We start from the raw sequence: 24,887 nt of genomic DNA, 5'->3' as shown, positions 1-24,887 counted from the left end.
TGCAAATGCAGCCCCCATAACCGTGCCTTTCGTCTGTAAATAGAATTGACCATTGAATTCAAAATAGTTTCTGTTGAGTGCTATAGTCATCAGTTCCAGAATAAAATTATGCAGAACCCGATTCTGAGTGTCATACTCCAGGAGGAGTTCTCACATACAGTCAATGGCTTGGTCTTGTGGTATACTGGTATATAGCAATTGAATGTCCATTGTAACCAGTATCTGAGTGGATCGGTCAAAGTCAAGATTCTCAAAGATTGTGATAGTGTGAGTGGTGTCCCTCAGGTAAGTTTCTGTTTTTACACTAATCGGTTTCAAAAACATATCGATGAATTTGCACAAGGGTTCCAATATTGACCCGCAACCGGACACGATAGGTCTCCCTGGAGGTTTTTCCAAATTTGTATATATCTTAGGGAGGGCATACATGGTCGGTATGTGATTTTGACTTGTTATTAAAAATTTGGATTCCTTATCTGTGATCCATTTGCAGTCATGAGCAAATTGTATTGCACTCTCAATTTCAGTTCTGATGTCGCCTGTGGGATCTTTTCAAAGTTTTTTATAACTTGCTTGATCTAGTAATAGATCATTCATCATGACTAAATACTGTGTTTTGGACATCACAACGATCCCGCCACCCGTATCGGCTGGTTTGATAAAGATGGAAGAATTCTTAGATAATTCAATTAGAGCTTGATTTTCTGACAAGGAAAGTTTATTTCTGATGGGCTTGTGCTTGGCTTTGAGTTTATCAAGGTCTCGAAGGATACATTTTTCAAATGTTAGGATTTCTTTCAGAATTTCATTATCTGATGGTTTAAAGGTTGAAGGGACATGTAACCCGGTATCCAACTCTGGCTCATTCTCAGAGAGCTCATTGAAAAAAACTTTTCACCGCACTGTTCTCAAGAACCGGCGGATCTCTAGTTCAGTTTCAAACCAATCTGTTGGTTGCGAGGGTACAAATGAAAGCCCTTTTGAAAGAACTTTAATCTGAGGAGACGTTAATTCGATTTTGGCTAGATTGAAAATCGGCATATCTGTCTGATGGTCAATTATTTGTTCGGGCGGCGCCGTCCCCGTAATTGGCGGCGTGGCGTTTGGTATGGGGAAAACATTGTTGTTCCCAAAATGGGCCTCCTGGCCCTCCTCTGCCTAAAAAAGGTTGGGGCGGTAAAAAGTTCCCGAAAGCTAGTTGTCGTTGCCGATTTTGCCTGTCTTGATCATCTGAGCTACTGCTGCTTGAACTTGAGAAAGATACCCAACGACGTCTTCCTTTATTCCTAGGTTGGGATGTAGCCTGTTTTTTAGCGACGTCAATATATTCGTCAGTAGTGTAAGGGAAAAAAAAATCCAATTTAAATTCCTGAATGTCGAACTGTAGCTTCTTAGTCTTTTTGCTTATGATGGTTGACTTAAAGTCTTCAAACGTTTTGTTGGTTTTTAAAAGCTGATCACGAGCATTGGAAATGGCTGTGTTTTCTAAGAAAAGTTTTTCTTCCTTTTCTAGTTCCTTCTGTATTTTGGCACTGAGTCTCTGAGCAGTTGTAATGGTAAGGACCATCAGGTCCCTACTACATTTAATGGCAATATGACTGAAAGTAGTAGTGTATTTTTTGTCCGTTAGAAAAAGACAGGGTTCATTACGAACAATTAAGCCTGCGGGGATGGTGTCTGCTCTGAGGTATTCATGGAGAAAATGTCCATGCAATTCTGTCCTAAAGTGTTTCTTTTTGAGTTATAACAGATCATCACAGAGTGGGCCACACCAGCATTGGATCCTGATTGATCAAATATTGATGGGCCTCTAATGATTTCTGCGGTTTGTTCGGGTGAGTAGCAGAAGGTTTGTGCTTCAGCCATTCCGTGTTTTATCCAGCAGACCCCTGCTAAGGATGCAGCAGCCATGAGAGGGACACCCGGAAATCACCCTCCACAGTCTAAGGCTGAAAGAAAGGTCCAATAGCTAAAAGGAACACAATGAAGGTGTATCCTCAAAAATCCTAATTGTAAAGGAGCTATAACTGAAATTCCCCAAGCAAACCGGTTGCTGACATATACTAACACAAAGAAAAAGGGGGAAATTATCCCATAAGCAGTGAGGAAAGGGATTAAGAACTAGACTAAAACAAGAAGGTCCGCACTGCTGTGAGTTTAATTAATAATTAGTTCGAGTAACAAGTTATTTGTCAGGGTGTACTACAAAGGTATCACTCACATTTTTAGGCTGTAACAGACTCTGAAAGCAAACAGGGTAGTCTGATGATTGAAAAACCATAAACAATGTTTATTTAACAAAGAAATATTTGTGTAAATAATACATAAACAACTAAACATAAAGCAATATAACAAACATATAAATGCATTTGTTCGATGGTTAGAAGGTTAATAGTCAAGAGACATCAAACACAAAAACTTAAATGTGGGTTTTTCTTCAAACTTTTGAACAAAGTAGACAAAAGAGAATTCTAAATGAAACTGGACAACAAACTGCCAACTGTATGGTGGCCTAGATCCCAGCCAATATTCTTATTTATGGCTTGTATTGGGCCACTGCACAAGTTGTTCTCAAAAGAGTTGGCAGAGTAGCCATTATCAGGATTTCATCGAAAGTCTGGTTAGCACAGAAGCTAGAAGGGATCATAAGAATTTATAAAATCTTAAAGGAAATCTGTCATTGATAGTTTTTTTTTCACTCTTCATATTTTCGATAGTTGTAATTATCATGACCTCCGTTATTAGCAAATCTAAAGGGAAAGCAATCTCTGGAGAAAATTTAGGAAGATCCAGGATGTCTAAGAAGGCACATATCTGCCCGACATCACCTTGACTGACTTGACTTATACAGAATCTCATAAAGTGTCCTAAGCTCTTCTCATATTTCCCTATATTCACATCATATTTGGCCTATATCATTACCAAAGGCATTCACTATTTTAGATTTACGCTGCTCTCTCAGTCTCAATGCCAGAATTTTATCTGCCATATCACCCCTTTTCATGGTATTTTTGTTTAAGAAATGTCAGTTTCCAGCGCATTTCATGCACCAAAAGGGCCCTCAATTGAGTCTGAGTTGCTTAGATATTGCTGAATTCACATAATTCCTACGCAGCCCACCCGGTTATATTTTTCAATCTGAGGCTAAGCTAGTTCCATTTCCACTCCTTTTTTCAGATACAAGACCATTCTTATTAAAGCTCCTCATATGTTTACTTCAAACCCATCCCAGAGGGTTAGTAGGTGGATCATCATTAGTCTCGAAATATTCTTTCATTTTTGACACGAGTTCCATGGCCACCTCTTTATCTTTTAATATACAATCATTGCAGATCCACGTCTCTCTGGTAGATTCCCCCCTCCGATTTCCCATTGTTGCAATGATCAAATCATGATCCGACCATGGAATGGCACATATATAAACTTCTTGAACTAAATTCACTGCTGATATGCAAATTAAAACCAAGCCAATTTGAGAATAGGTGTCATGGGCAGCGTGTAATAAGTAAAGGGGTGTGTGAATACCACATCTTTATCCCAGGCATCAACCCCACACAGATCTTGATTAAGCTCACAAAATCTATTCAAATCCATCACCTGATCCTTTGGGATTTGAAAATCATTTGTTCGAAAACTGTGCCTTCTAGGGGCCAACACCATATTTAAATCCCCACCTATCACTAGGGTTCCTTCCACAAAGATCTTCCGACAAAGTACCACATTTTCTCAGAAACGTTATTTGCCTTGAATTTCGACAATATGTTGACTCTATTGTGACCTTAACTCCATGTATTAGTCACTTTAGTAAATGGTAATACCCATCCGATCACACAAAGGCCCTGATTCATGGAAGTGTTTTATAATGGCGCAATCCCATAGGAAAATGTTCCATGAATCAGGCCTAAAGTCTTCTCAACATTACAATTACCCTTCCCTCGAATCAAAATTGCCCCTTTTTCTTTTTCATGTCTCCTGAGGCAAAATATGCCCCTTATACACGACTCTCCGCATAGATTGCACCAGCCCCTCAAAGGATGTGTTTCCTGCAAACATCAGCCTCTTAAATTCTCTTCTGACAAAAGATCTTTTCGGTGGTATATCAAGACCCTGAACATTCAGCATACCTACATGAGGGCCTTGCAATAGTCCCATAATAACACTCTAAAAAGGTTCTCTACAATTGCTCAACTGCATCCTGTGAACAAAACATCCCTCAAGTGGTACCTCGTCAGTTTATGACAAACATTAGCATTTCTGGTAAAAGACACATAGAAAATAAAGAACAAACATAAAATAAGCATTCAAATAAACACTAAAAAATCCACAGCTCAACCCAAAATTATCCCTCACCCTCCACACGTTCCCATCCCTCACCTCCCTTTTCATAGGCATTCGATTCTGCACACCCTCCATCCTACTGCCAGAGTCGAACCACCCTCCCTTAAAACCCCAGTAGATGGACTTGGAATAATGACCCTAAATGCCAGACCAAGGCAAACTCTGTCAAGAACAAGTACCATATTAAAACCAGATAGGGCTTCTTCACCTATCCCTTCTGGAAGTAGCTGGATCAACCCAAATTTTAACAGTCAACAGCAGAACCTTCTCCAACGAAAATGTCCAGAAACGTGAACAAAAATGTGCACAATCCACACTTGAATATGAAGGGCCATCAAAGTGGCCTTGGCAGGGTACCTCCCTCTTCCTATTAACTAATCATTGCTAGAGACCCCATTCTACCATTGGGAATCAGACAATTACTATCTCATATTCATTTCCTAGTTGAAAGAGTGTTAAGTTTCTTGAATTTCCTTGCCCCAACATCTTTCTTCTCCAGAGGCTTCTCTCAGAGTCCGTGAGGGTGTTCTCCTGTTGAAGATCAGAATGCACCAAAATGCCTTCACCGTCAATTAATTATTCTGTTACTCTCTGGATATCATCCTCCATACCCCAGGAGTATTTCAGGCCCTTCCATTCAAACACAATGGAGGACAGGTACCCCCTCTATACTTCACCCCATGCGTTCTCAGCCATTGAGTTAAGTTTGTGCACTGTTTTCATTGTGCAAGAGTGTGCATGGACAGGCACTGGTATATGGACACTTTGGATGTCCCAATCTCCATCGTGCCATAAGTCTTTGCTGTATTAAGGATCCTGATCCTCTGAGAATATAGTGTAATCTTACCAGGACAGAACAAGGGCCTTTCTCCCATCCACCGGCTCTGTGGGCCGTTTCTATAGGCAATGTGGTGCCATTTTATTCTTTAAATGCAATGTTCAATATGTCCTGTATTGACATGTCAATATCCTTAGGAGATTCACCAACTTACCCTGGAATTTCCAAAAACCTAAGTGTATTATGACTCTCTCTATTTTCTAAGTCATTGAGTTTTAATAACATGTATTTATTTTGCATTTATAAAGTGCCCAAAACCGATGGGCATAAAGGCGCTGGTTACAGAGCCCAGTTATCAGGAAGATAGATGGGGGGAGTAGGCATAACAAAGGGTGCAGTGGACGGAGAAGGAGAGTTAATTGAAAAGTTATATTTGTAGTTGCTTCCTGAATGGCCAGTAGGATGTTTCAGCACACAGCTGTAGTGGCAGAGTGTTCCAGAGACGGGTGGCGGTAGATAGGAAACTGGAGCCCCCTGTCTTTCCAATTATGAAATCCAGACATCGAACTGAGTTTCCAGAATATCCACAAAGGTTTGGTTAGCCTCATGACCTTGCAATCTCTCCTCCATACCCTCTATTTCCTAGTAAATTCCATGAAGTCTTAACCTAATATCCATAGAGATTGCTCTTAATTCTTCCAACACCGCCAATATGTCACTTTTGGTAGCACCTTTATCCTCCATTCCCAATTGAATGATGTGCTTGTGCAGAACATTTTCACCTTCCACCCCTTGCGCGATTTGTCTCTTAAACTGCTGAAGATCATTTTTCCAACTCAGACCCTTCAGAACAGAGGACAATCTGGACACTCCACAACACAGTCTCCCCTCATTCCTCTCAAAACATTAAAAGAACCATATCGGATGTTTAATCATCACTTGGTGATTTCCCATGTTGGCAATTGTCATGTTTCCCAAATGAACCCTTCCAATCACAGGCCCATGGTTTCCTGCTCTAAACAGTTCACTATTTTGCGACAGATCAGCTTCCTGTGGCCTCAATGTTAAGCTGAACTTGCTCAGGGCCCTCACCATTTGCATGCAAAGGAAGGAACGTCCGGCGGTCATTCACGCAGTACCAGGGAACCTCCGGCGATCATTCATGCAGTACCACTGCAGGCACTCATCGTAAGGCCTTATCCATTCAAAGCGGGAGGGCCTGGTCCTCGGTAGAACCCTCAACAATAGATTGGTACTGTTTGTTCCAACGGGTCAACTCCTCACACTAATTACACCTTCACATACAGTCAGGACATAGCCCCTTCGATGTTACCAAATGCCACGGCAGTCATACGTGTCATTCCCCAACTTCATCATGTCCTCCATTCTCAGTTTGCTTTGTAGTCTCTTATTCTACGGGGCAACCTTGGTCCTCTAATCCTAACCACTAACACCAGCACATGTGTGATTGTTCAAGTAGCCGGGATCCATACTGGTATGGAGACATTCCAATCCCCCAGAAATCATATTGGAAGGGGAAAGTGTAACAGAAGAATCATCAAGAAGTGGCCATATTATCTGTCCCCCCTGGAGGCGTCGGACTATCACTTTTCAACCAGTTCAGGAAGTCTGGGCAAGCCAGAGCAATCACCTACTGCCTGCAGGGACAGAGACACTGCAGGCTTCATTTGGTGTGCTTTCCCAGGTGGAGGCCTGCAAGGACTCTTGCCATGCAGGCAAGGGAACTAGGAAGGGAGCTCAGCCTATGGGATGCCATTAGGGCATATGTTAAGGTGCTCTCTTATTGTTATTATGTGGGCCTAGTGGAGGCTAGACTAAGGGGTGGAAGTGTCTGTCATTGTCCCTCCCTGCTTCTGTTTGCTTCTCAGCTATTATCAACATTCATAGTGAGGGGGCAGGCAATAGAAGAGCAGAGCAACGTGTACGTGAAACAAAAACTGTGTGTGTATGAGTTTTGAGAGAATGGGTTCTCTCCTAGAGAACATTTTTAAAATATGGGTTGAAATGGCGAATTTTACAACCCACATTTTGTAAAAACGTTGTATCTGTGTGATTGTGTGTGTCATATTGATGAGCCAGGTAATAGACAAGCAAAACAAAATGTATCTGTAACACAAACTGTGTGTGTATGAGTTTTGTGTGAATGAGTTCTCTCCGAGAGAACATGTTTTAAATAATTGGTTGAAATGGTGAATTTTACAACCCACTTTTTGTGAATAATGTGTGTCTGTGTGATTGTGTGTATATGCATGTGTGCTAGATGGTGTATTTGCATTCATGTGTATGCTAGGTTTGGCTTTTTGAGTACATTGTTGTGTCTTGACTGTCGTGTAGCCGAAGAGTCCTCTGTTCACAAGTGCCGCACAGAGAGAATCAAAGTCACTCTCTGTGCCGCCTTTGAGGCCACAGGTGGGAGATGTTCTTTCCGGAACTGCGGTACTCGTGGAACCCCGAACCACTGTAAAGGAAACACCGGTTAAGTGTCATGCCAAAACAGTATCAACAACCAATCAACAAGTAAGTGGAACTGTCTTACCAAAAGGTGTCTGTGGAGTGGCGGTTTTAACCTATGGGAAGGTTCCGAGACCCAGCAAGGCTGTTCTTCTAGAATGTAATTATCCCAGCAAGGTTGCAAATGCCAGGCCCACCTGATGCCAGAATCCGCACAAGAAGGGCGGAACGTAGTAAGAGTCCATGAAGCAGTCCGTGGTCGTAATAATGATCCAAAAGCAAGTACCAAAGCCAAAGGTTATCCGTTGCCAGTCCGTGAAACAAATCCGAGGTCAAGATCCAAAAGGTGTGAAACAAAAGGGATGTAGCGCCGTACAGGAATCCGAAGAAACAGCTGTGAAGCACCGAATCCCTGCAACAGAGCCGTTTAAATACTGCTGCTGCTATTTCCTCCCAGTCACATGACCCGCGAGCGCATCACGTGAGTGTAGTCCAGAAACACGTGAGCGGAAGGCGGCGGTCATGTGACGCGGAAGAAGTCAGTCTTGCAGCCGCCACGGAAGACGCCAGGGAGGTAGACGTCTCCACGTGCAAAGAGCATGCCGACCCAAGCTTTGTGGCAGTCGGTGCCATGGCAACTGGGGCGAAGAGACAACCTGTGAGTCCCGGAACCGGGCAAGAGGGCAAGGGGTGTTCGGGGCACGGGGATGAAGAATGGGACCCCCAGAGGGAGTGGAGTGCATGACATACATATAGAAGGCAGTACATGTGGGTGTCAGCATAGTGCTTTTCGATGGCACTCCATTCACATTTGGTTAATTGTTGCGAGCCATGTTAGAGCAATAATGGCACATGTTTGAACCTCCAGCATGAATCTGAGTTCCTAAAGTGGCAATACTAGCATTAATGGGAACAGACAACATGACTGTTCTTACAATCTATTACTATCACATATTGGCACAACCAGCATTACAATGTCTGCTGTATACGGAAATACTGCCATTATTGGGTGCAGGCCACATTCATGTTTTGTTAAAATAGTAAGATAGTAAAAGTGACACTTATTGGAAAACCCAGCACGTAAGTGTCTGCTTAACGTGAAACAATAGTGCCATTATTGTCCATAAGCAAAATCAGTGTTCTCTTACAACAGAAATACTTGTTAATATTGCCTCAGTCAACTTTAACATACGTGCTTACATTGGCACAATACTGAAATAAACTTTGGGACACTAACCTCATGAAAGTGTTTTAAAGTGAGAATTATGGCATATGTGATGCAGGGACAGGCATCAAACACGTGTTATGTACAGTGGCAGTGCTGGAATATATGGTGGGCACAAGCACCATGCACATGTGCTTTACACTGGTAGTGTTGGCATGTCTTCTGGCTACAGATTATGAAGTGTGTTTTAAAGCAGAAGTGGTGTTATGCTGGATTTTTTTTCATGCTACGTCACAAACAACTTTCAATTGTATAGTGTTTTACTCAAGTTCTCACACAAAAGGGTGCTGTAAAAAACATTATTTCAAAAATGGTTTCTGGCAGAGAACCCAATGAAACTCTCATTTAAAAACTAAAGTGCATGGGCCTGATTTACAAAGGTATTTTTTCAATGAGAAAGTCCCGTTTAAAAATGTTTTGCAAATCAGGCCCATACGTGTACTCACAGATTATTTAAAAGGACAACCTTGGAGTGTTTTGCAAATCTGCAGCTAATTAGCTGCATTTTCATGCAGCGTCCCCGTGGACGTGTTGTTGTTTCATTATTGTTAATCTTCACGACACCGAGCGAGCGTGTGATCTGATCCCACACAGGCAGCACTCAGTTGTAAGTGCAGGCCTCCTCCTCGCTGCCACCTTTATTTGAACTTTCACTGTTCACGGTTGCATGTTCACAGAGCATACATCATATTGTGCGCTTTATGTCAGAATTGAAAGCCCGAGAAGAAGCTGCGATATTCTGGGTTCCTCTGTGGGAATGTAAATTGAACTGGCTCCAGAGTGCAAAGTTAAACTGTCAGGACTTCTCCGGAGTAAATGTGGGAGACGGGGGCTGCGCAGAAATAAACTGTTTTATTCCAATGAGCTGGGTGCAAAGGGAATGAGTGTGTCTAACACTGCAGAATAGTATAGCAATAAAGCCTGATGGAGTGGGCTATTGCCAGTAAGCTAGGGACTAGAGGAGGGGGGGTCACCTTGGACTTTTATAGTCGACAGAGTGAAGTTATGCATCCCACGTGGAGACTTTACTGTATTTACTGAGAAGCAAATGCTTTATTTGTTTTTCCCAAAGATCATCTCGCGTGATCCCATCAGGTGCAAATTCAGATTAGCTTCTGCTGAACGGCCGTAACTTGTATTTGTTTTTCATCTCCTGGAAGGAGATGTTTGGCAAATCATTCCCATCTTGAATGTTAACGTGCCAGCCAGCGGCCATTTTCAGACAGGCATCGTCTGACCTTCAGGTCGATTCTCCGATGTTAAAGCCTTTCAAATAGAATGTAAACAGCATGTATGTCTTCAATGTTTTCCCTGTCCTTTTCTGACACTTATTGGCATGTGGATTCTCTGAGAGAAGCCCTTTTTTCTGTGTCTTGCTTTGCTGGTAGTTCCGTGAGAATTTCCAGCCACAAACCACACCTTGGACAAGCGATCTAAAGAGCTAGCCTGCCTTTCCACAAATGTACAATCTAGTATTGAAAAACTGTGGCTTTGAAAAACCTTGCTCTACCAGGGCGACTCCTTACAATCCCGATAGTTATACGTGCAAGATTAAAAGTTTCAAAATCCGGTCAATGAAGTCGCAGGTCAACTGTATAAGGACGGTAAAAAGCCTAACCGTCCCATACGTTGAAGAAATTTATTAATGAAAATACAGGACTCTGCGCCAACAACTCAAGTTGAGTTAAATCTTAGGTTATGCTTTATTGATCATCCATGACCATTGAGCCCATAATTGATAACATGTTTCGGCTCCACTGAGCCTTTTTCAAATCCGGGCTACCCATAATTGTAATATAGGACATACAATATATCATTGTCAAAAAAACAATTTGTATGAACAACATCATAAAGTAAAACATAATACCAGTTTTCAAATGTCGTGACCACAAATTGTGCATAATAACATGAAAGAAATTAGACAGAAAAACAAGGATGGGCAAAAGGGAAGGTTTCATGGGTGTAGAAAAATAGGCAAACATATCATAATACATTGTTATGTTTGAGTAAACAAAAAAAGAGCACAAAAAACAGAAACAAAAACACAAACAGAAAGAAAAAAGAACCCATTAGTAATCATTATTCTTCAATTCATTGAATAATATAACCAAATTCTGCAATGGTCCCTTGAGACAAACTAACAACTTGGTGGATGTCCTTACCCGAAATTTGATGTAACCAGTTCTTATGACTATTTGTCCATGTAGTAGTAACGGGGTACAATCCCCAATATCAATCTAAACAAAAAATGTAAGTAGCGAAGGTAAATAGAACTGATTGTCCAATTTAGAATATACATTAATTTTGTATATCAAGGTTGCCTATGGCAACTAAGCATTTTCACTTATGAGAATAAATCCCGCCCTCCACCACACGGGCAAAACAACTCTACTTAATGGTCACAGGCCATTTCTGCCTTATTCAAAACAATTCATTATAAATTCCGTAGTGAAGACAATTTTAATTAACCATCATTACGTAACATGATGACGCATTTCAAATATAGAACACGTATTTCAAGTACGGAAAGCACAACATATAGCTTATTTGGTTGCTACTCGTCAAGTACCATTAAAGCTAAATCTCATTGAAAAGTAAACCATGAGATAAGCGGTCCTCTCTTACCAGTTCCTGGAACACAAACAGTCACACGCGTCGGCAGGTAAGCCGAACGCTTACCAGGTATGTCTTCTTATACTAGGCGTCATCACTGTGCGCGGTTACCACGGCGACGCAAGGAAAGGCATCGTCATTGAAAACCGCATTCTATCCCCCAGCATTCTACAAATTCAAATGTAGAATGGTAAGTGAGGACCGCTTATCTCATGGTTTACTTTTCAATGAGATTTAGCTTTAATGGTACTTGACGAGTAGCAACCAAATAAGCTATCTGTTGTGCTTTCCGTACTTGAAATACGTGTTGTATATTTGAAATGCGTCATCATGTTACGTAATGATGGTTAATTAAAATTGTCTTCACTACGGAATTTATAATGAATTGTTTTGAATAAGGCAGAAATGGCCTGTGACCATTAAGTAGAGTTGTTTTGCCCGTGTGGTGGAGGGCGGGATTTATTCTCATAAGTGAAAATGCTTAGTTGCCATAGGCAACCTTGATATACAAAATTAATGTATATTCTAAATTGGACAATCAGTTCTATTTACCTTCGCTACTTACATTTTTTGTTTAGATTGATATTGGGGATTGTACCCCGTTACTACTACATGGACAAATAGTCATAAGAACTGGTTACATCAAATTTCGGGTAAGGACATCCACCAAGTTGTTAGTTTGTCTCAAGGGACCATTGCAGAATTTGGTTATATTATTCAATGAATTGAAGAATAATGATTACTAATGGGTTCTTTTTTCTTTCTGTTTGTGTTTTTGTTTCTGTTTTTTGTGCTCTTTTTTTGTTTACTCAAACATAACAATGTATTATGATATGTTTGCCTATTTTTCTACACCCATGAAACCTTCCCTTTTGCCCATCCTTGTTTTTCTGTCTAATTTCTTTCATGTTATTATGCACAATTTGTGGTCACGACATTTGAAAACTGGTATTATGTTTTACTTTATGATGTTGTTCATACAAATTGTTTTTTTGACAATGATATATTGTATGTCCTATATTACAATTATGGGTAGCCCGGATTTGAAAAAGGCTCAGTGGAGCCGAAACATGTTATCAATTATGGGCTCAATGGTCATGGATGATCAATAAAGCATAATCTAAGATTTAACTCAACTTGAGTTGTTGGCGCAGAGTCCTGTATTTTCATTAATAAATTTCTACAATCTAGTATGATTGTTTGGGTTCACACCACAGCGGTATCACTACACAAAAGAAGGATCAGGCTTTTAATGTTCATGTAGGGGAACATGCGTTTCACGTTGCTAGTACCCCTGCACCATGTGAATCCAATTTGCTTGTAATGGCACCCACATGGGGTGTGACCCATTTATTTATAATGGCGTTTTATACGGCACCAGTCTATCACTTTCGGCGGTGTCTCGTTGCTCCCAGAAGTAGAACATAGAAACATCGATATGTACAGTCACAGGAATCAAAGCACATATGTGCATGTTGCACATGAGTAAGTGTAGGCACATAACATGGGAAGGCATTGTGTGTTCTTTGATGCACTTAGAATGCACATAGTTTGTCATAATGTGATGTCAGAGAAAGCACAGCAACTTCATCTAGTCTTCCCCGCCTCCACTTATTTCAAGGCATGCTTTGTTTCCATGTTAACCTGACTCTCCAAGTTGCATTGTCATTTTTGGGTGAAGACATTTGCACACCAGATTTCTTTATGAACCATTATGTTTGTATATATATATATATATATATATATTATTTTGACCTTCATACGTCACTTTAAAGGACTCTTCTAGGCCCCAGTTCCGGCAGCGTGCTGTCACTCTTTGGGGTAGGAAAGCCATTTCATTTAATGATCCCGGTTGGAGTGTGCTTCCAGACAGAATGCCTCGTTATATGCAGTTTCATATCAATTCACTGTGTTTAGCATTCATGCAGTGCACAATTAGGCAAACAGCATTCTCGGTGCTGCCTGTTACGGTCTTGCCTATCCTCCTGGTTCCAAGGGAAGAGTCAGAGTTTTGTTTGGGCCGAAGTGTAGGGTAGTCAGTGTGCTTCCACCAGCCATAAGACGATTAGAGTGAAACTCTGAATTGCACTACCCATTTGTCAGTCTAGAAAAATGGATACCTCTACTTTGTGACCACAAACGTATTTTGGTGGCTGTGGGCCAACCGTCTCATGCACGATATGACAGAATATACGTTTTCGAGCTTGCCAATGAACGGCCACTTTGATGTAACAAGAATCGCCATTTTGTTTTCTAACCATTGCTCATTGCTTTCTGTTACTATTGCTTCGCAGTATATTTTCCGCTTACACTGCTCGACTGTAAAACATTGTTGTCTGTAAGTGAAAAGGACAAGGCCGCAGGGATGAGAGGATAACAAGAGTTTGTTGAAACACAAACGTAGTCAGCGCCAGGAAGAATGCCTCCTTCCCGAATGTAGCCTTGAAGCAGAGCTGCAGGGCATTTAATCATTTCGCAGCTGCCAGCCAGTCTCGTTATATGGTAGAATATGTTAGAATAATACCGCTAAAGGCTTGAATTATGCTTTTCTTATGGCCCCCCTTTGCTGAGCCCGCTAGAGCGTGTCGGCTCCCAGGACGCGAATAGCACCTAATAGATAGCAAGGTCCGGAATGCAACTTTCCCCCCCCCATATGAAGCTCACTTCCAAGAACAGAAGCACTGTGTTCTATTCAACAACTGAAAGATGCCTTCGCACTCACAAATTGCAAATTGTTACTAGAATAGATGTTTGAAGGTGTCATAGTTGTCGGAGATGTCCATCATCACACCAAGTTCAAAGAAACCCAATAAAAGGGGGGTGTTAGACATGTCATAGCTGATTGTTTGATATGCATTTTGTATATATGTTACTGATGCACGTAATTCACTCTCTTGCGTCCCTCGAGGTCTAGAGATACACTTCGCGGGGCGTGAGACCGAGTTGGCCAACTGAGACTTTTGCTTTGCAATAAACCCTAGCTTTGGGAATACAACCTCATGTCTGGCGTATCTATCATGTGTGGTGACTCGCCTTGTTTCCATAGATGTCAGGGTCCCCTAGGGGCCCCTTTCACATTTGCTCCATCCTCCAAATTCTTCCCCTCCTCAGTCTGGGCCTTTCACTCCCCTGCCTACTAGGTCTTGTGAGTATTTTTATATATTTTAATATTGGCTCATGTAGATGTGACACGACAATCTAATACTCCGATTTATATATCCCACCCCACAATTCTGGGCAAGAAACAGACAGTGAGGTAGTCAAAAATAAAACTTTATTTATAAGAAGAGTTCAGTTTAGACAACTGATTTTCTAGCTTTACCATTTATACCACTACAATATGGTACATATACAAAACAAATACTTAAACCAAGTGTGTGTGTGTGTGTGTGTGTGTGTGTGTGTGTGTGTGTGTGTGGGTGCGCGCGCGCGCCTTTACTTTACAAGTTAATGTATTTATTTCAATGTTGATGTATGCACACTTTTAAAAAAGCCTGCATGTAATGCATTCAGTCTCTTTATATTTCTGGGATGGAGATGTACTATACTCCATTAACAGATATGTACTCAAAGACCCCTTCCTTCCAGATTGCACCTGACTCTGGCTATGTATTGAAAGACTGGGGAATTGCTAAGATTTTCAGTTTTCAAAGTTTTTATTGAACAGATGAAATTCTTTTAGCATGCATTTTGTTGCACAATCATCCAGTTGACACTATGGTCTTCAACAGCAACATTAACTACATGGGGCCTCATTATGACTCTGGCAGTAGCCATGCTGGTAAATACCAGCACAGCTCCCGCCGGAGTCATTTTTTTACTGGCATCCGGCAATAGGGATGTACCGGGGCATTCCAGCCCTGGCAGACCTGGTAATACCCCTTCGCCGGGTGCCGGTTAAATTTACTCCCCATTCCCATCTGAGTCTTTTAGGAATCAATGGTAATGGGGAGGCTGGTAGCACCAGCACCGTTAATAATGGTGCTACTGTGTAGGTCTGTTCGTGGGTGCCGGTCCACCCGGCATGTCAGACCTGCCGGGCTGCAAGGCACCTGCTGGCAGACCTCATAGTTTGCTGGTCCAGTAACAACGGTACCGGAAAGCTTACCGGTACCGTTATTACTGGACCGCCAACCTTGTAATGAGGCCCAAGATGTCTCTAGGCAATAGTGGATCATGATTCCACTATGATCTAAATGACTCAGCACCGGCTTCCACCACAAATTATATTCAGAAATATTACTTAACTTTGCTAAGGCAATTTCACCTTATAGTGGAACCAAAATGTATTCCGTTTTGATTTTCCTTATTTAATACAAAGTCAATTAGGCCAGCAAGAGCAATATCTCACTTTGTATTGGATATACAAGCAAAAAACACAGCTTGGAATATTAGCACCAGTGTTCCTGTTTTTAAATGGAAACTACCTGCATTCCCAGTGATTTTATTTTTCAAGATTTTACATTAATCAAATTGGACAATTTGGGGGTTGGGGTTGATTTACATTTCTAGATGTAACTACTTTTTGTGGCAGAACCAGCAACCAACCCATACAGTTGGACATCATTTGTACATCAAACCCTCAATTCAGTTAGCATTTTTGGAAATAAATCCCCTACACTGACTGGTCTTCCTTCGATGGGCTCCTGCGGCACTTTTCTCGCAGTGTATAGGTTTTCCCTGTGGGCAATGATTGTTCTCCTGCTCCTAAATCTGCAGTTTATTCCCCTTCTGAAACTTCATTGCCAAATATTCCATAATACTCCCATCTGTCCTTATGTCATTATATCGCCCTTTAGCCACAAACCTGGCTTGTCAGAGGTATGGTTTTCCAGCCACTTGACTAGAAAAGGTAGGGGAGAATTGCTCTTTTTGAAGAGATGCTAATTAGTTTTTACACTCTAAGTTCTGCCTAGAGGGGGATGAAACTTACATTTTCAGATTCTGCAACTTGGGGCGAACATTTAGAGATGTTGAATGATTCACTTCTTATAATGATCGACAAATGTACACATTTTAGCATTTTTTACTAATTTGATACATGATAACATGAAGTTTATATTACTGCTTGTTATATAAGTTACTCATATACATAAACTGTCCAAATATGGTGTCAATAAGATCTTGCATGGCAATGCACTGATTAATTTTATGATTATACATTTTATTGTATGTTTTCCTCATGTTAAATGTATTTATTTATTTTTGGTGTGCAATTGGAGCTATTTTCCACCGAAAGGCAGAGATGATACCTCACCCAAATATCCCCCTTTCCATGTTACTACTTATCCAAAGCAGAATTCTCGTAGTGTGCATATTCTCCATGACTAATCCAAGGCAGTTGTCTGGTGCCATGCTTCTGAATGTTAGTCACATTTCCCTAGATCTCTTAAAACTGTAGTGTTTATGACAGGCTTACACTTTGACAGATTATGATGAGGCCCATCAGAGTCTTATATCTGAAGACCTATTAAAAGGTCTGGAAGAGGGTGGGTTGATACAATCTCGGGGGCAATGTGCTTGTCTTGGAAGCAAGACGATGCGGCGCAATACAGGTTCGATCCCCGGGTCCACACTTACAAACCTCTTGGTATTAAGCGTCATATAAATAAGCAATTATACTTACAAAAACTGGTCTGAATAAAGCCATTATGTAGGCTTTTCATGTGCATTGAGACAATGTCAGGCCGAGAAAGGTAAATATCAAAGTGTTTCAATTTTGTTCTCAGCATTTGCTGGGCTTCCCCCTTCCAACTTGCTTTTCAAAGCAGACATGAAAGCTAAAAGCTGCTTCAGTTGTATTCTTGTATTTAATATCCTCATTATTAAATTAACCCTGTGCACTTTTAATTAAAGCACTGTATAATCAGGTATCACATAATGCTACAATTTAGTTTATACTTTTTTATTAATTTGTTTTACACTCTGAACAAGGGCAGTCACTTAAAACAAATGCATTTAACTCTGTTTAAAGCTACGCTAGACATACTTAAAAATATAAGACAAATGACAGGTTTTGACATTTTTTTCTGGGATTCACATGCGGCAGAAGGAAAATATGTAATAGCATTATTTTGACATAATAATGAGCAGAATGAGCAGTCATAAAAGTGTCATTTTGATTGAGTCAACAATAAAGAGGCAGAAATCTCCAATAATGTATAGAGGCCAAGCATATTGGTACTCTTGCTTTGCCAGGAAGGCCTTTCATGCTATATTGTATTTTTGACATAATGTTTACTGTACAACTCCTGACAGTCTCTTGCTCCCTGGAGCTCATGCCAGTCTTCTGGGTGTTCCTCATCCCAGCCCCTTGTGTTTACCTTCCCCACCCACTTTATGTTTTACTATCCTAACTCTTTTGTTTTCTACTTACCCCAGCATGCTGCTTCCTCCTTTTCTTAGCCTCCTGGAGATCTCCTCTGGCTGCATGCCTTATGCTCATTCTGATCTCTTTGCCAGCTGACACCAAATCAGCTCCTTCAACAAACACCCACTGACCTCTGCTAGAAGTGCTTATTCATGCAAAGGACAGGGTCCACCCACCAGCCTCCTTCTGGCCTAAGGGATCGCAGGGATGTCTCCTTTAGCAGCCAAGATAGGGTTGGATGATGGGTATATGCAGCTTGGTTATGGGAGTTGGAGTTGGCTAGTCTGTCTCCATGGGCTGTCCTCTCTCTACTTGCCACATTCTGGCTTGAAATCCTTAAGCCTAACCAGTCTTAATTCTTTGAGTGTAAAGACCGTGTGTAGTGACTGGTTGACTGCTTCTTGAGTTTACTGTCCTAGCTCAGGATCCACCCATTAACCACCTACTGTTATATTGATTTGTGCACCTGCAAGAGCAGAGTCATGTGTGCTGGCTCTTCGGTGCTGCCCATTTGTGATACTTTTGGAGAATCAGGAGCTTCATAGATGATACATTGATGAATCCTTGCTTACTATGTGTTGCATGGTGGGAGCAGCCAAGGTATCCAAATAATGCCACAGTGAGTTCCAGCATCACTTATCTTGTGTTTGCACCTGCCCCCATGCATCGCCACCATCCACTAGTAGGGTCATGATGGGGACTTTGCATATGTCACAGCTATAAAAATAAAAGTTCATGTTACACAGTTATATTTAATCTCAAGGCAAGCATACAGTCAAAACCAACCACACAGAATTTCTTAATTTCCATCCAAAATGAAACATAACTATTTTGTCTCAGAAAACAAGAAGAGTATGTGGCAAGCCAACTACTGCTAGGCTGTCAAGACAATAGTGTACACGACCACAACCAATCAGGATTTCATCATTATGACCATTAGTACCATGCCTAGTAAGATCGTTTGACGTGTCTTCCCTACGTCTTCCCCCCATGCATGGTTGCACTTTGAAACACTTGTGTATAACACATGATAAATAAACAATCAACCAAGCAATCAATATATGTCTCCTGCCATCCACAGAAGAGTATCTAATGTGTCAATGTTACATTACCCAACCGCTCTGCTTCCTTTGATAATATGGATCGCAACCCCATCCTTAAACAGTATAGGAGTGAGCTAATTATAGAGGCATGGTTGAAGTGCATTATTTCTGGATGCTATTCAACAGTCAGTGTGAGAGACAAATATTCATTGGAAATTGAAGTTTTAAAAGTGAGGTCCACTGAGAGTAGGCCCTTTCTCTTATCCATGTTATCCTCCTTTGAGAACAATGTAAACTGTCCAATGTGATTGCCTACAAACATGTAAGGCCCAAAATGTTGAGATGAAAAATAACCACATGTCTAGTTTACTGCATTTAAGACAAAACACACATATTAAGGGGATTATTAAACATAATTGTCATGTACTGAACACAGGGGGAGAAAATGGCGGTTGATATTACTTGCTTTAAAAAGCAGCACAAATCTAAGACAAGCATTCTGTATATGCTAACCACATTGACAGGACATCATCAATGTGGACATTGAAAACAAGCTGTGTCTGCTCCCAATCCATGAATGTGAAAGAGATAAGAGTGAACAACATACACATTTAGGTTAGAGAATGTAGTAATTGCAATAAACAGACAGTAATATATATAGTATGCAATATATGTGTAGTCTTATATGCAGTGGCAAGAAATGATGGATATAAAAAATCATGATCATCTAACAACAATGTTGTGTGAAGTGACAAATTAACAATGATCCCCTGTTAAAAACACTTAACTTGATTGTGACACATCAAAACAGGCTTCCACTGGTTTGTGATTGGAAAGGCAAAACTGGCTTCTAGGGATTGTGATTTTGATTCTGTCTTTAGAAAGTAGGGTATTGTATTGGGCTTTTAGATCCTGGACACTGAGAAAGTTCTTGAGGAAGTATATGCATACAATACATAATACATCTTGTCATAAGTGCTCAATATTTTCAACAGTGAATTATACAAACAACAACCATTGCTACACTTATAATTTCATGATACTGATAGGAAATATAAGGGAACAGTATAAGATTGAGCATTGTTGACTGAAGTGACATCAAAGAAAATGGGGGCAGTTGGGGGAGAACCCCCCATTTCGAACAAAAAACAACCAAAAAAAATGTTTTTTTTTTCGACTTTTTGTTTTAGACATTATGACTTTCGATATTATTTCATTCGACTTTATGACTATAAACCGTAACAAGAATGTACAATATTTAGAATATATCACTTTCATTTGAGAGATGAGAGGTGTGCCTTTCTGATTGAATATTTCTTTCAATTTAGAGATAGAAGTGGAATTAAACAAAGTATAACCAAAGTATTTGATACTTAGTGGTTGAAGTATATGAATGCCTTCAATCAACCACCTAAAAGGCTTTAATTTCCTACCTGCAGAAAAGATCATAATTTGAGATTTCATAGGGTTGGAAGTTAGATTATAATCAAATGCATATAATGAAAAGGAATTAAGTTTATTCTGATGTCCGAAAGGAGTGGGGTTGAGAAGTAAAATATCATCGGCAAAGGCTATCCAGTGTAGCCGCATCTTTCCCATTCTGCCAGGGAAAGGCCATAGCTTTTGGATCCCAACCCTGGGGGTGGACAAGTGAGGGAGGATCACCTGGGTAGGAGGTCCACAGGGAGTGGTGGAGAAGCACTCAACGGAGAGACATAGTCCTGCCCTCTTTCCACAACCCACCTAACCCCTAAGCCCGATTATTTTTGGGGAAATTGCAGCTACCATAATTCCTCCCACATTACATTGACAACACTACTGAGTGGAGGATGATGATGAATGAGGACAGGCAGGTCATATCTACTGACTTGCAATGGCTCTGTCCCTGTAATGAGGCCAGACAGAGTCAGGCACATAATCTTTACTATATAGACCTGCCACTATTTAACACTCCTTGTCAAATGAATAAAAGGTGGCATGCACAGACACACTTTGAGCGAGGCTGGCTACAAGAAGGAACAGCTCTTCTGGGGCTGACGCGAACTAGGCGATGGAAGTCGGAAGGCCAAGGGGCGGATCTGCAGTTGGAAAGTGAGTGAGCGGAAGAAAGAAACCTTTGTGGTATAAGACAGTGGCCTGCAACCCTCACGGGTGAGTGGTGAAGTTGGGAGGAGCAGAGGAGGTGTTGGAAAGGGCCTTGACTGCTGCATGAAGAGTGAAATGGCCTTGAGTGCTGCATGAACACAACCAGTGAGATATTGAAGGCAACAAAGCCTGGTTTGTGTTAATTAGTCTTCCTTCATCAAAGCTCTTCATGCAGCAGTAAGGGCCATTTCCAACACCTCCTCTGCTCCTCCCCAACTCTGCCACTCACCTGTGAGTGTTGTGGGCTACTTTGTGTTAAAAGCACAAGTAATTTTAACTCAAAAGTTGAAGGTTGTGTGTGATAAAAAAACATAATGGAGAGGACAATTGCTGAATTGTAAAAGGAATGCAAACAAAGTAGCAGTGTGGTCCTGCAAGGTGAAGTCACACTTTCGAAAGTCTCTGTGAAATGTCCTGAGTTGAATGGAAATCAAAGGCAAGAAAATAATTGCGATCACGAAAGAAAGTTGAATGATTGAAAGCAAAGTATGTGAACCCTGAATATGCCAACAGTGCAAAATATATGAACCGTGAAGGAGGCCAGGAAGGCAAACTAAAACGGATAAGAAACTACAAATACCAAGATGCCTTTTTTGTATGTATGAATTTTGAAAGAGACCAAGAAGGCAAATTAAAGAGGATAAGAAACTATGAATACCAAGAACTATTGTGTTACATATGGATTTTGAAAGTGGCTAAGAAGGCAAACAAAAAGGAATATGAAACTACAAGTACCAAGACTCATTTGTGTTCTAAGAGGAGGAAGATTGTGGATTAAGAATTATTGAAAGAAAGGTTGAAGTTGTCATGCAGAGGTCAATGTAAAATTCTTGCAGTTTTTGAAAGTTTTCGTTAGTAAAAAGACACCTGATACAAAACGTGTGCAAGGGAACCCCTAAGAAGTGAAAGTGAGTAAACAGTCTCGAGCCCAGCAGAAGGAAGCCTTTGCAGAACTGTTGGACAATCTGGGAAAGGAAATGTGAAAGGAGAGACAGGCACGAGCCCGGCAGAGGGAAGCCTGTGATGAATTGTGAAAAGTTAAGGGTCAAAAGTGGAACTGTATATTTATGGGGAAGGCAGAAGAAGCCTAAGGAAGTGATTGAACTACCAAAAGCTTGAAGCCCACTATTGAACAGTTAATTTGTACCAGTAAACCAAAGTGTTAAGACTGAAAGAACTGCGCCATTCACCTATTCCTATTAGGACACTCTCTAGATCCTGTGAGGCTGCACATGGGGAAGGGAGTTGTTATTTAAGCCATTCTGACATTTCTTTTGAGACACTATTTTCCTTTTTTGTTCCCTTATCACATTTGTCATTTGAGAAGGAGGGCAAGGTTAGTTTTTTAATTTTTTATTTTTAGTATATGCCTTGTTGTTTTGACTAGATTGACTTGGACTTGTTTGTTATTCATTTAATGGTCGAGATTACTCCCATTCTCGAATTAGGGCTAGTTAGGAATTCTACCAAACCAACCAAAATACCTAAAAAAAGTTTTCAAAACTTGTATACATTATGTCTACAGCACCATATTGTTGCTTGAATGTTATGTTTTAGCTGGTTGGTAGATAGTAATTTTTCTCTTTAGATATTCTGGGGCAGTGTCATGAGTGAGGACCGCTATTTTAAATTGGATTATTCCTTTAACAGGGAGCCAATGAAGATGCTTTTGATGTAACGTAATATGTTTACCATGAGGTACTTGTTTTATAATGAGAACAACATTATTTAGAACCACTTGTAGGGTGTGCAGATTCTTTTTAGACATGCCTCCCAATAGGGATTACAGTCATTCATTCTGGAAAGAATGGTGACCCTAGCTAGTGTTTCGCATTTTTTTCTGAGATGAAAGGTCCAATTTTTCAAAGAAGCTTCAGATGAGATTGTGTGTTATGGGCGATGTTATTCACTTGTGCATCTGTGCTAACATTACAATCCACAACTGTGCCCAGAGTTTTGACTTTAAACTCTGTTTTAATCACACATCCTTCAAGCATAAATTCGTTGTATCTTTGATCCATATAGCAACAATTAACATTTAGCATCATTCAGATGTTCCACTGCTTTACATTGATGGTCATTTTAATGGAAAGTCTGCCTTCAAAGTACCAGTTTCCAGCGGGTCCCCCCAAACCCTCAGGGAGTGTTCCTTGGAGGATTTGGCCATTCTTGTATGAGGCATGCAAGTGGTTTATTCCCTGGTGGTACCCACATGTGTGTTATCATTGTAGCTATCCGAAGAGAGCTTTAAAAAGACTAGGCATTGTCTTTTGAAATAGGACACGTTTTGATAGTTTTTTTGTGGAATATTTGACATTACAGTTGCAATAATTTTCAAAGTAAACATACAAACACGTTAGGTAAATAGCTCCATAATTTTAAATATGGCATGATTTCTCCCATATGAGATATAGGGCCTGATTTACAAAATCCTTTTACAATGGCACAATACCATTGAAGAATGCTTTGTAAATCAGGCCCATAGGGTGCTGAAAAAATATGTGTTTGCTACTTTTCGCTGTGATGTTGTTGTGTTGCCGTGAATGGCAGACTGTATTTCCTAAGACTGTGACAAGGGCACCTGATACCCTTAGGTATGATAACTGTAATGTGTTTTCCCTCTTCTAATGTTCATTAAAATGGAAATGACTGCACAACCCATACGAATGAATGGCTGTGAGTAAGTCACTGAACATCGTGATATGAATAAGTAGGTAAATGCCTCCATACGCTGTACCCCACAGAATTAAAACTCATCTATTCAAAATAAGGCATACCTCTTCAAGATCGTATATAGTATGCACAAAGCAGCATGCATACCCGAAAACAGTTACAACATTGTTTTTTTTTAAATAAAATATATTTATCTTAGGAGAACACATACAGTTACTGAGATAAAAGTGAGTGGAATCACAGGCATAAAAGCACCACAAACCTATGATAGAAAATACATAAAAAAAATATTGGGGCCATCTAAGAATACTGTGATGGAAAGTTATTTGGGAACGTAGCTTCAAGTGTGGGTTATTGTGGCTGGACGACGTTGAGAGGTGAAACTGGTACCAAGGACACTAGCTAGTGTGCACTAATTACTTAAGAAGCTGAGCAACGCACTTGTCTTTCTCACAGAGCAACCTTTTCTCCAACATGCGCCCACTCCAGGCTACAACCTTGGTGTCCTATGCACAGTCAAAGGCCAAGCAGTGATATCAGGCCTGGCATTAATTCGTGTGCCTGTCTCATTTTGCCCTTTGTGCATGCTTGAGCTGACAGTGGCCATCCAGTAGTGCTGCAATGTCTATGGCTGCCCTTATGAGAAGCAGTTGGTTATAGTAATTGAAGGTTGCGAAATTACATCTCGTAGAGCCAAAGGGGCATCAGCATTAAAAGGTGTGCAATGCCAATCTGTGAGAGCTTGGTATTTGCCACCTAGAGGTAATCTCATATACTGAAGAGACTATAGATAGGTTATGGTTCCTGGTCCTAATTGTGTACATTGTTTCTCTCAGTCAGCGCTCAGAGTTAACTCACATTATGTTTGTTTTAGCACTTTATATGAAAATCAGTCTGACATGTTTGGGAAAGTTTGTCACCCTTCAAAAACCTGCTAAACCCCGAAAGGTTTCATTTTGAAATATATTTTAATAAGAATGCAAGTGCGTTGGCTTCTAATTGTCATATTACATGCATAGAGACGTTGAATGGCATTGACATGTATAAACTTGGATGTATGCAAAGAAATAGCACGATGATTGAGTGCATTTTAGTGCTATTCAACATCCACTGTCCATTCAATGTTACCTTCTAGCTTCAGGACAGCATGTCCTGCTACAGGACTAATGACATTCAGGAGCGATCTGTGATCTGAGGCTATTCAGTTAATGTAATTGTTTTTAATTGCCT

General features: G+C 40.6%; 1 protein-coding gene and 1 long non-coding RNA gene across 4 annotated transcripts in view; both read left to right on the top strand.

Annotated features, from left to right (window-relative positions):
- The window catches only part of DIAPH2 (diaphanous related formin 2), a 5,141,990-nt gene that overhangs the window by 4,815,207 nt on the left and 301,896 nt on the right, over positions 1–24,887 (top strand). The gene's annotated exons all lie outside the window — the stretch shown is intronic.
- LOC138481687 (uncharacterized) lies at positions 11,980–12,573 on the top strand. Its single transcript, XR_011274333.1, has 2 exons — positions 11,980–12,079; positions 12,463–12,573. It is a non-coding gene; the product is annotated as an uncharacterized lncRNA (long non-coding RNA).

This window comes from Ambystoma mexicanum, chromosome 5p, assembly GCF_040938575.1.
Source record: "Ambystoma mexicanum isolate Mex_15411 chromosome 5p, UKY_AmexF1_1, whole genome shotgun sequence".
Lineage (NCBI taxonomy): Eukaryota > Metazoa > Chordata > Amphibia > Caudata > Ambystomatidae > Ambystoma > Ambystoma mexicanum.
This window is presented reverse-complemented; position numbering and strand designations above follow the sequence as displayed.